Consider the following 12,154-nt stretch of genomic DNA (forward strand, 5'->3'; position numbering starts at 1 on the left):
CAATCTGAGCGGCTAGGACATGTACTGCACAAGGAAACCACAGCCTGTGGAATTTCAATTTTAGTTAAAAAAAAACACCAAAAGGACAACCCCATATAAACCACCAAGGTGACTGACATGAACATGGCCACCTTTACCCCCTATCCCCCCCATCTTGCGGAGAAGATCAACAAGAACTTTCTTCTCCTTTGCCACAAACTTAGCAGTTACAAACCTTCTTCGTGAATGTCTGTGAAAACCACGCAGGTGCTTTGTGCAAGTCGTACGCTCACCACTCAGAAGCGGTGCCTTGGGTGTCCAATCCCACAGTTTTTTATCCTTTATGAAGCACTGCCACTCACAAAAGCAAAGGCAGCAATTTTGTTAAAAGGAAGGCTGTGTTTCTGCATTACTTCCATCACTGGCTGACTCACTGTTTTGAAGGTCACTGTCTGAAGAGATGACTAGATGAGATTTAGGTATCAAAGCTCCTCCCAGAGCTCTCATGAACCATCAACAAAGAATAAAATCATCCCTACAACACAGAGTACATTCACTGTTTGTCTTCTGTGCAATAAGGCTGAGCCTAAAACAGTATTTCTGCGGCTGTTTCAGGTGATTACTATGCGCTTTGGGAAGGCGTGGTAAGTACCTTTTCCGCAAGTGGTTCTGTACAAAATATGACACATTGTTTTTCAGGGAGTTTTCCTAATAGCTTTTCATATTAGGGCTGTCTAAGATGAAAAGTGAAGTGGAGCATTAGGCTTGGTGAGTCAGTAAGCTGTTCCATGATGCATTTGTCCTGCTGCTGCTACAGAAGCCAGTAAACTAACTGAATTATATAATTTTTTTTCCTTACTGCAAATTCTACTGTTTGCAACTTGTGTTTATGCGAACTGCCCTGAATGCTGTGTATCACAGCTACCCCCTCATGTGAAATTCGCAGGAATTTCACAAAACTCAAGTCAGCAATTTTCAGGAATTAAAACTTTCTGATATTTTTCATTTCTCCTTATTGTTTATCCATATCACTTTGCCTGCATTCGGCGCAGTAATTTTTCCAAGATTCATTTTCAGCCCAGTTGCACTGCTTCCTGGTCCACCGACCGGTGTTACTGCCTGAACTACATGGCTGCATACTTTGCAGCAGTTAACTTTGCAGCATGACAGACCGTTTGTTATCAGCCAACACAAACCACACATTTTATTAAACAGTAAAAAATCCCTCAATAAGACACATGTTATATTAACCTGAAAGACAGCACTATATTCCTGTTCAAGATTTCAAGGCACGCTGTTTCTTACATGATAAAAAGCAGCACTGCCCACAGACATTAGCTGGGAAATCACAAGAGCTCAAGGAACCTACCCCAATATGGATATAAGATGACAAATCAATTTTCTAGAAGGGTAGGAAACATATGCAAATAATGGCTATGTTGAAATGGAATGAAAATACCAACAAATATAAAAAGAAGGAAAACAGATCTTTAAAATCAAGAGGAAAGGTTATAATGAACACTAGGGAAATGCCCTTTTAGGGGGGAAGTTTTACTAAATTTATCTAAGCTTCAACAAGGGTTTGGTTATGTGCAGATATGAACTCTTACATTCAAAGACAGAGGAATACAATCATGGTGCCAGACCAGTTATTTATTATCTTAATTAATAATATATATTACTTTATATCAGGTAACTGTATATGATCACATCATCTTAGTAAGATAAAAATTATGTTTGCTGGGAACCTGGTACTCAAGCTGCTGCTTCCTACCACTTGGGGGAAGCCCAGGCTCAGGTCTATCGTTCACCTCTGACATTTTCTGGTCGTCATTTGTTAGCCCAACATTAAATTGATCTAGGCTCCCTGTAAGGTTTATTCACATGTGCTAAACTACTCTGCTGTTCTACCTTTAATGGTTAGCATGTGTTAACCTCTACCTTGTCTTATGGTAACTACTATGTCTAGGCCTCATAAAAGGGCTAAAAATGATAGCTCTTACCTTGGAGCCCCACAGTCATGGTATTCCCAAAACGGGGAGTTCTGACGCTGTTAGCAAATAGACACATAACCTGTTCTGGAAAGGAAGAGATAGCTTTGGTCCAAAGGGATTGCTTTGGGGTCACAAATCAGGATAGCTCAGAATCCCTTGCTCTGTAAAATCTCATTACTTTTTTGGTGCTATGATACCAGCATTGCGTTTCTTCAGGCACTCCTTTTTTCAATAAATTCTAAACCACAGCCTTGTTATTTCTCTATTATTTATCCTAAATTGCTCCTCATTGTTCCAATGGACTATAAAGCATCCCTCCTTCTTTACTCTGGAAAAAGATTGTGTTCCAGTTACAACTACTGTTCATTACAACCCTTAGGAAACATAATGATGTTCCTGGTCCTCCAAGTGTGTTGGACAAATGCAGGAATTTCATAGGTCTCCTCCCTCTTCCTTTTTGTAATACATAAGTTTCATTCTTACTACTGGCCCCCGAGGGAAAGAAAGTCTAAAGAAATATAAGGTGCACCTGGCTTATAGGCAGAAGGGTGACAGCCCCGTCATTACAACACACATCTGCAGGGGAACAAATGAGCACACCCTTGGGGAGAGGAGAAGGAGTTGTACCTTCTAGCCTATAAAACCACGGATAGCTTTTGTAAGAAGTGCATATGAGTAAGCTGAAAGTAAGTTAATATAGAAAGATAATGAGCAAATGGCCATTAGGAAATTGCTTCGGCCATAACTTCATTAGTTCTCTAGAGACAGTCTCTAGGAGCTGCTTGTGCAGTGCAGTTGTAGCAGGATTTAATGCATTTGCTCTCTTACTTGCATTTCCTGAAAGACCTCATGCTCCTGAGTTCTGCTGGACCCAGATTCTGAAGAACAAAACCATGTTTACTCTAGCCAAGCTCAGCCTTATTAAAGTCTGCCGCTCAGCTTCTCTGTCCTCATGAGCAGCATAAGAACTGCTCTGCAGGTTTCTTGGTCATTGCAAGACAATTATATAGGCTAGAAAGGAAAGAAGCACAAAATAAACAATGGACAGGTCAAATAAGGACATGAAGCCCCTAATCAGTATCTATGAGATCACAGTGAAAAAACACACACACACGTACACACATTCATCTATTTATACCCGTCTATATTAACTGGCAGAATATATTGAGCAGAGGTTTTTTTCTTTAATACTGTGGGAGGAAGCTAGTATAAAGCAATCAGAAAACAATCCTCAGAGTGACCTTCTGGGCTGATGTATGCTGCAGACCTTCCCAAAGCTGATGGAGACAGCATGATTAATTTTCATAAATTATTCAACCAAAAACAACTTTCAGCATCTAGAAATAAATATCACATTGGTAACTGTTGCATTATTCACCGTACATGGGCTGATTGAAAATCTATGTGCCAAGCAGTGAGTCAAATGTTTATTCATGGCAGAGAGGTAACAAGGACATACATACACATACACAGAGCCACAGGGCGTTTGCAGGAGGCTTACTTCCTAATAGAGGTACCATGCGTGTTTATTATTTACTGCTAGCTTGCTTTGCAATAATCATTTACACTTTTAATATTAAAGGTGATATCAAGTCTCAGAATTTCAGTATGTATTTTGAATGCTCCAGTCCTATGCTTGCTGGGTGGGTGGCCAAGTGCACCGTCTTAGCTCCTGTTCATATTGCTTTCTTGCTTATTTTAGACCACAGGTTTGAAGAATATGACAGGGAGCTTCTCCTTTCCCCCAGTCAAAGGCAGTATACACCTTCATTCTTCTGCAGTTTATCACGACAAGTGGTATCACAGACAGGCTGCAGACTAGAATTTACCCAGCCACAAATGCAGAAAAGAGTGCCACATAGGACAAGCCAGAAGGGAAAGATGAGAAAAGGAGCCAGCAGAAGGATAAATATATTTTGGAGAGGATTTGAAGAGTATACACATGCCATCAAGTTATTAGTATTTGGTCAAACCCTCCTTGAGATTTGTTTGCATAACTTTCATTAACACTTCTTTCTTCAACACATTTTGCAAACAGAAATTATTCTATTCCAATAGCATGCTACCCTATTACAACCTCACAGTGACTAGACGTATTTTCACTGAGAAACTGGGAAAATGTTTCACCTGAAAACCTGAGGTTTTCATATTCAAGCAACAACAAAACCAAGGGGAATCCTTACAACTTAACTTTTTTCAAAGGAAAGTCAATATGGTCGCAGAAGAAGTAACTTAATCAAAAGTTCAGTATTCTGTAGAATAGCAGTTTCAGCAGATATTTTCTGACAGGTTTACCGGTAACTTCCTCAAAGCCTCATAGTAATTCACTACCAAGCTCAGAGCTTTGCTTCAAATCAAAATATAATTAGCATCCAACTGACATTATTTAAATGGCTTTGTCATAGCAGAACCCAAGCAAAACTAATTTCTTCGTACTTTTAAACTTTATTTTCCAGCGATATTCTGCACCCGTGATGTCTTGTCTCTTCTTCCTCACAGTATCACTCATGCTTTGCTCTCACACCTGGTTACTTGCAAATATCAAAACCAGCAAATTCAGGGGTTTGTACCTTTGTACAGATGTGGAGGGAGGGGACAGAGACAAAAGCAATACCACTTAAATGATGGGTCACTTGGGCACAATAAAGCCATTGGCAGTATTTTGGCTGTATTTGGGCCCTCAGAGATTGCTGTTTCTTTACATATGGATCCAGGAAGAAGGTAAGGCCCCAGGCATGTGATTAAGGCGTTCGCCTGGATCTTAAATTGGAGGTCGCCTTAGATAACCTGCATTTTTCAAAGCGATAAAAGTCATAATGGAAAAATACTGACAAAAGCCAAAACAACAAAATGCATATTGAAAAAGAAAAAGCCTTCAAGCCATCCAGATCTTACACGTACTCTGCAAGGAGCTCCCCTCCGCCTTCACACAGGCACTCCCTTCTCTGCCTCTCCCCAGCCCTCGCTTTTCCCCCCCGGCCTCAGTGACCCCGCGCACCCTCGCACCCCCCAGCCCCCCCAGCCGGCCTCACAGGCCTCCTTCCCCCCCAGCAGCACCGGGGGGCTGCAGCCCTCCCCGCTCCCTCTCCTTGGGCCTGGCGGGCCTGTACCCCGGGGAGCGTCCCTCCCCGCCTCCCTGCCACAAGGCCCCTGCAGCAGCAGGTCCTCCTGCCCCGGGAGACACCGTTGTCTTCATAAAGCAGCCCTGCTCCCAGAGCAGTATCTGCAAACAGAGGGTTTTTTTAGCCAATTAATTACGAAACAAACATTTCATAAACGTTGGGTAATGCGGTTTGTCTACGGGTACAAACCAGTTGACCAGTCCAATGCAGCTGCAGGACCACGGTCCACTTATTAACAATCCTGTGGCCCTAACACATCAAAACCCATTCCAGAGTCATTAAATATTTAAGATATTTGCCAGCAGAAGCGTAAAACTGATTTGCCATTCCCGATGCTGGAAAACAAGCAAAAAACCAAGCTGCGTTGCTGCAGCCACAGCAGGAAGGGATCAGTCCCTCCACTGAGCGCGTGCTCCTGAGACGACAGCCAGAATTACCACCAGAAATTACATTTTACTTCCATGGCTCGTTCACGCTTCAACCATTTCTCTTTCCTCCTAATATTTAATTAAACTTTAATCTTTCTCTGAGGGGGCTCCCACAGAGCATGGCAAACAGGAGTTTAAAACTCTGTTTCAGGAAATGGGAAAAAGGTTTCTGGAACAGGAAAAGTTGCTTTGCAACGGTCAAGAATTAGGCTTCCCAGAAAGCCTTTAAGTAAGCCCTGTCTATAATTTTTAAAGCAACCTGGTGGCAGGGATGCGATTCCCATGGAGGCAACGAACAGCGAGGAGAAACACTTTGCAGTCTGAAGTGGGACGGTGCTGGGAGAGAAAGGGGTTGCCTTACACCGAGGAGCATTCAAGGTGTGACTGTGCAGCAGTGGCACCTCTTCATTAACTTCGGTTGCAGATGTTGCTTTTCAGTAGCATATGACCCACTAAAAACTTCGGCTTGGCTGTTAGACCGAGTTTGCATCACTGGCTGTTAACTTTCATTTAGCTCGTGAACCAAGACTCTGGGTAGGTGTATTGGTACAGAAGGCTGTAGCATGAAAGCTCACGTACAGCCTGCTATTGCCTCAGGACCAGCAATCACCAGTGACAACTGCAGACTTTTCCCGCATACCCAAACCGGGAACATCGTTAGCTGTGGCTGACACCTGAGCCCCAATACTTCAAGTCCCAGGGCCCACGGTTACTGGTTTGGATCGCTGGGTCCACACCAGGTTCCCTGATCTCAGGTCTTTGGACCTTTACACGGAAGTGTCTGTACCAGTCCAATATCTTTGATTAGGCTTGTGACTTGTTACTGATGCAGCTGCTTGTATATGTGCCATACAGGTGATCTTCCCCTTCACTGCTTATTCTCCTTCCTAACAAGAATAAACTACATAAGGATAAGCACTGTTAAACAGGGGTAACTTCTCCTATTAGTAGGGCTTCAGCTGTTTCAACAAGAGCAGAAAAATTAAAGCTAGCCACTTTTATGTGTAGAACCACGATCACTGGTGCTAATTAATGCAAGGGCCCTTTATGATTGTAATGGTCAATATGAGCAACTCCCACTCCCACTTGAATTTAGCTGGTTTTTTTCCGAAGTTGATTTTATGATTTTATCTGCAGCCTTGATCAAATGCAGCCTGCCTTCTGCATAGTACCGACCATGAATAATCAGAATAATTCCCACATCAAGCCTTGAAGTTACAGCTGAACTACCAATATCTTCAAATGACAGAGGATCAAACATACTCCTTGGCAATTTGTTCTAAAGGCAAATTCCTTTACTGAAAAAGAGCTATAATTTGAATTTTATTGCTAAAATCTGGCATCATGTTGCAGCCACTAGACCTCCATTATATTTCTGTCTGCTAGATTAAGCAATACTGTAGTAGCTGATTTGTTCATTTTCTGTATTTATGGTGCAAGATCAAGTTGCTTTTTTGCTTGGGGGTAAAAAAGACAGGTATCTCCATTTATCAGAAGCACTGACATAACTTCTTTTTGGCTGCTTTCCCTTCCCTCTGGGTGTTATTTCACTTTTATCTGGTCAAGTCACTCATCCATAAATCAGTTTCCATTAAACATTCAGCACATGGTTTATTCGCGTCAGCGGGGTCAACTGCAGCGATGAACGATGGCCCGGTTGTGCCTTCCAGGACTCCTCAGCAAGGAGACGCATATGGATTTGCTTTTCTGTACATATACAAAAATGAAGAACGTGATCAAATGGTTGATCACAACAATAGACTCAATAGAAAACAGAAATAGAAGTATTTTGCTGGAGCGTTTACCCAGCAGCCAGAGGAAAGAATGAATCCACTCTTAGAAAGATTTCAGGATCAGTTTATTGTGAAGCAATGTAATCACCCAGGATGGATTCAGCAGCTACACAACCCTCCCACATTTGGCATTCCAGTTTTCAAACACACCCTCATTCCAACCTTGGAGACAAGAGAAGCTGCGGGGTGCCCTACCCTTCGACTGATAGTACTCCAGGACTGCATCACTTTCTGACTCTGCGCAAAACCAGCCAAATCTTAACTCAACTGTCTGAGCAGGCACTTCCCTCATCCCTGTGGCTTGACTGGGTGGACAAACATGATCTTCTCACCAGTCTTGCCAGCTAACCCAACCTTGGACATTCAGCTCAATTAACAGCACCCAAAAGAGGATGCAGATCCTCTCCCCCTATAGCTCAGCAGTCACTGTGCTTCCTGGAGCACAAAAGTTCACTGCCTCATCATGCCTCATCAGAGGAGAAGGCACCAGCCACCAGGAGAATGGATATTCATAGCCATCTCTCTCAGACACTATGCAAAGTGCCACTTGTTTAACAGCAAACATTTCAGTTTAATTTTAAACTGTCTGCGAGCAACACCCAAACTTCACGCTACCATCAGCTAACCTGGCAATTGTAGAAGGCCTCTAAGGCAGCTGAAATCCTTGTCAAGTCAAGTTCACGTCACTCTACCCCTGAGCAGCACTTGAACATCATGCAGAACTCAGCAGTTCAGTTGTTCAGAAATTTGAAGTAGATTTGAAAAAAATCTGTCAAAAAACCCCAACCAAATGAAAATAGTGGAATTATGACTGTTTTGAGAAATGGTGGCCAAATACTCTTGGACTAAGCACGTGAGTTCCTGCTGCAGGTTAAACTAGCTCATGGAGTGTAACGCATTTCCTTAACGAAACCCAAACCTCTACTTTTTGCATCTGGTCACCTGAAGGGAACATCTCCGCACACCTGAGTCTGAGTGTTTTTTCTGGTCGGGATCCACTGCAGCCCAGCCCTTGTCTCCACTCTTTCCCAAGGCTGCAATATTGAAGCTCATCATCTGTTACGTTTACCTACTCCAACAGCCTTTAGATGCTGCTAGGTAGGATCACTGCCCAAAGGGTTATTTCTAGAGCAGTGGGGCAGAGGCTACCTCTTCTGCCCCCTTGCCTGGTGATGCAGTGAGCAGTGCCTGGGGGGAAAGGGCAGCCTCTGGGGCACTGGGGAAGATGGCAACAGTGCCAGGGTGCCAGCAGCAGCTCTGGTGTCCAGCAACTGAAATGAAAGCGGCTCACTTCACGTAGACAGAAACAAAAACTTCCAGGTAAGTGCTCCGGGTAAATTTTTCTTTAGTATCTCCACTTCTTGCTATTTCAATTTATGAAATGCCTCAGGTTTCTGAAACTGAATATAAAACTATCCACTTAATGACCATAGAGAAGCAAAATGCTACGGCTACTTAATTTTAGGATGACTCAGTTCTTCACGTCTTCAGCGCTTTATGGCTTCAGAACCTGATTTGGCTGCCTGGGTTTCAAATGAGGACAAGCCATGCAGTACAAGAAGACATATTCTGTCTGTTCCCAAAATACATGTACAGAGATTTTAAATAAATCTTCATTTAAGAAAGCCGTAAGAGAGAATTCCAAGATTCTTCAGCCAATGAAAACAACACAGGTAATACAATTAGCTGGCTGGTCTTGAAAATTATAATGCTGATGTGCTCTAATGAAATGAAACAGAGGCAGTGTTTGCTCTGCCAGCTGAGTGGGCTGACTCCTGTTCCAGCTTGGTTTCTGGAGGCAGCTCCACCCTCAGGAGGCTGTGTTGTCTGATCACTTGCGTGCCGACAGCCAGATGCTTTTCTGGTTCTGCTCTACCTCACAGGAAGCCTGGAATCTGAGGCCTGGCAAAGAAATAAACTATCTAAACCTGCTCATGGTTTCACAGGGTACAACTCTGTTCTGCAAAGAAGAGGGATGAAGCCAATTGCAGGCATTCACATCCCAGTTGAGCAAAAGCTTGGAAATAAAGAGTGCATTTTTAAGAACATTATTAGCAATACAGAAGTCAGAGAAGTGACTCTCCAACTGGCTGCAATAACAGCTGCATGTATTTTATCCCTGTTCAGTCCCAGCATCATCTGTTTTTTCAATTACTTGAAATGACTTTTCCAAACCAACTTTTTTTTTTTTTTTTGGTGATGTACATAATTTTACTCCTTTGGATGTATCTTCTTGATGCAGCTTTTTTATATGTAGCCTGTGCCAAGCAGAATTCAAGGCAAGAGGAAGAAACTAAGTTCAGCATAGGAACAAAGGATACCTTTGATAATTTTTCCTCAAAATGCAAGCAGAGTAAAATATGGGTAATCTCCTAGTGATGGAAGCTCATAATGTTGTACTAGTTCAGGCCCAGGGTAGCTGAGCACATGCAGATGTCCCGCTAAAGCCAATTAAATGGAAATTCAGCCATGCCACATGCTGATTGTATTAAGAGCCATTAGACCTGCTACAGGACAGAAAGCGAGTTCTGAAACTCCAAAGCACTTAGAATAAATGAGAGGTAAGTGATAAAATTTAATTGATATGGGTATCTTAAGGCCATAAAGGAGCTGGGACTGCTGTATTAAAAGGTAAGGACCATAGGAAACAAAAGCAAGCATAACATTTCTTAGAGAAAATAAGCTGATGCCTTCATTTCTGCAATTTTGAACCTCTGTAGGAGGAGGACTTCTACTTTTCTGCTAACTGAAAGGTCTTGCAATTCATCTACAGCTAATTTTTCCATATGTCAGATAAAAATGCACATACCACCTATATTTTCATCCTACTTCCTATGGCCCCTAGGAATTTAGGGCTTAAATATTTGCATGTAGTTATTTCCAACTGTATGATTTCCAATTCCTATTACATTTATGAATAAATGGTGACTTGGACCTCTACAGTATAAGATGCAGTTATTCTTATTTCCCAGCTGTTATGCTATGGTGGTAATAATGCCACCTGTGCATCTCCGTATACTCTTTAGTCTTCTCATCACCCCAGGTAAAACTTAGACTTGCCATCCTTTCCGTCTCAGAGAACAAACTCAGGCAGAGGAAAGAGGCTCAGCAATAGAAAAGCTGATGCCTTTAATTAAACCACAATGAAGTCTCTAATTGTAGCCCAGGGAAGAGTCTTTTAAATAAAATCATACGTGTTATAGCAAACACTTGAGATGCAAGGTGGAAGTCAATCACTAGTTTTTCAAATTAGCACATCTTTAAATTGCTTTCTACAAATAACACAAGAAAGCATCATTAAAATCATTGACCTGCCTTGAGCAAAAAAATCAGAGGCTCCTTCTTCTGCCCTCTCTGATGGAACTAGCACAGTCTCCTGAGTCTTTTTGTAACCCCCTAGTCAAGCTGCAGTAAATTTTCAAGATTTTTCAGAGCACCCATTTTTTACAAGAGAAACTGATACAGGCTCCAGGCATTTTTTCCTAAATGATCTTCATTTTCAAAATGTGCTAACCTAAGTCTAGCTTACTTCGATCAGAGATGGCAGCAGCAACCATGCTATATGCAAGCATTTCCACTTAAGCAAATCTCTGCTAAAACACATACGTGGCAGCTCTGTAGCAAGAAAATGTATTGTTCCTGTCTTCTTTTACAATATACCATCTGGCTCCTTCCTGTCTCACTTCAGAAAATGCCTCATCCAAAGTTTCGTGGCTTTTGCTTTCTCCCTTTTCTAAGAAGGACTGGTACTATAAAGATTAGTATACTTCAGAAAAACCAAAGAGCCCAGTACTTCTGAAAAAACAGGACCAGGATGGAGTGTTCAACTATCAGCTTGAAATACCAAACAGCGCTGGGATACTTTCAGTGCAGATTTACCGCATCTTACTAACAGATCTTACCGCATCTTTCTAACAACTAACATTGTTCTGAAGTGTCTTTTGTTTGTGAGTAGAAATTATCACCACCAAGAACGATGCAAGTTCTGTAAAAACACCAAATAGAAACAGATACTAAACTAAAAATCAAGGTCACACTGTAAATACACACTAGTGTGCCACATATATTCCCCATTTGCTGCCCAAATACTGGTTTTCTCATGTTTATACATTCTGATTCAAATGCCGCAGTAATGACATAGCAGCCATAGAAATGCTCAACAGGCCAAGTCTGTTTTAATTACAATTACAGATTATGTATCTAATTTCTAGTCTTTCCTTTCACATTCTTTTATTCCAATGTCAAAGAAAATACATAGTGAGGCATTTATGCTTGTATATACTATCCTCCTGAGTCCATGTCCAGCCTAATAAATTCATTAGCGAGACAAGTTGTACAAATGTTTTCTCTGCGTCTCTTTTGTTAAACCATGACAGAACGCATTCAGCATTTTTGCTGTTTTCAGCCGCTAACAGAACGGTGGGCTGGACCCGTATACCAGTGCTGACAGCCAGGAGCAGCACTAGTGCCCTGCCCATGCATCCTTCCTGAACGGGAAAATCAGGTTCACTGGTAGTCCAGCTGCTCCATGAGGCCAGCACGGGGCAGGGTGGGTGGAAGAAAGCCAGCATGGGGCTTCTTCAGCAGAACAAAGACAGAGAGAATCATCTAATACCTGCAAAGGTACGTGCATTTCAAATCTGTGAAATAACTTACAAGAGGAATCTTTTTCAGAAGAAGTAAGGAAGGGGAAGAGAAGAGGAAAGAGATGTCTGAGCTTTACTAAGGCAAAAAAAAAAAAAATACCCCTGTGAGACCAGAATGGCAGATAACTGCCTATCATCTAAGTTCCAGCCCAGATAAAACTTCATATTTGCTTTGCCATAAACTAGGCTCAT

This window comes from Calonectris borealis, chromosome Z (assembly GCF_964195595.1).
Source record: "Calonectris borealis chromosome Z, bCalBor7.hap1.2, whole genome shotgun sequence".
In the NCBI taxonomy this organism is placed as follows: Eukaryota; Metazoa; Chordata; class Aves; order Procellariiformes; family Procellariidae; genus Calonectris; species Calonectris borealis.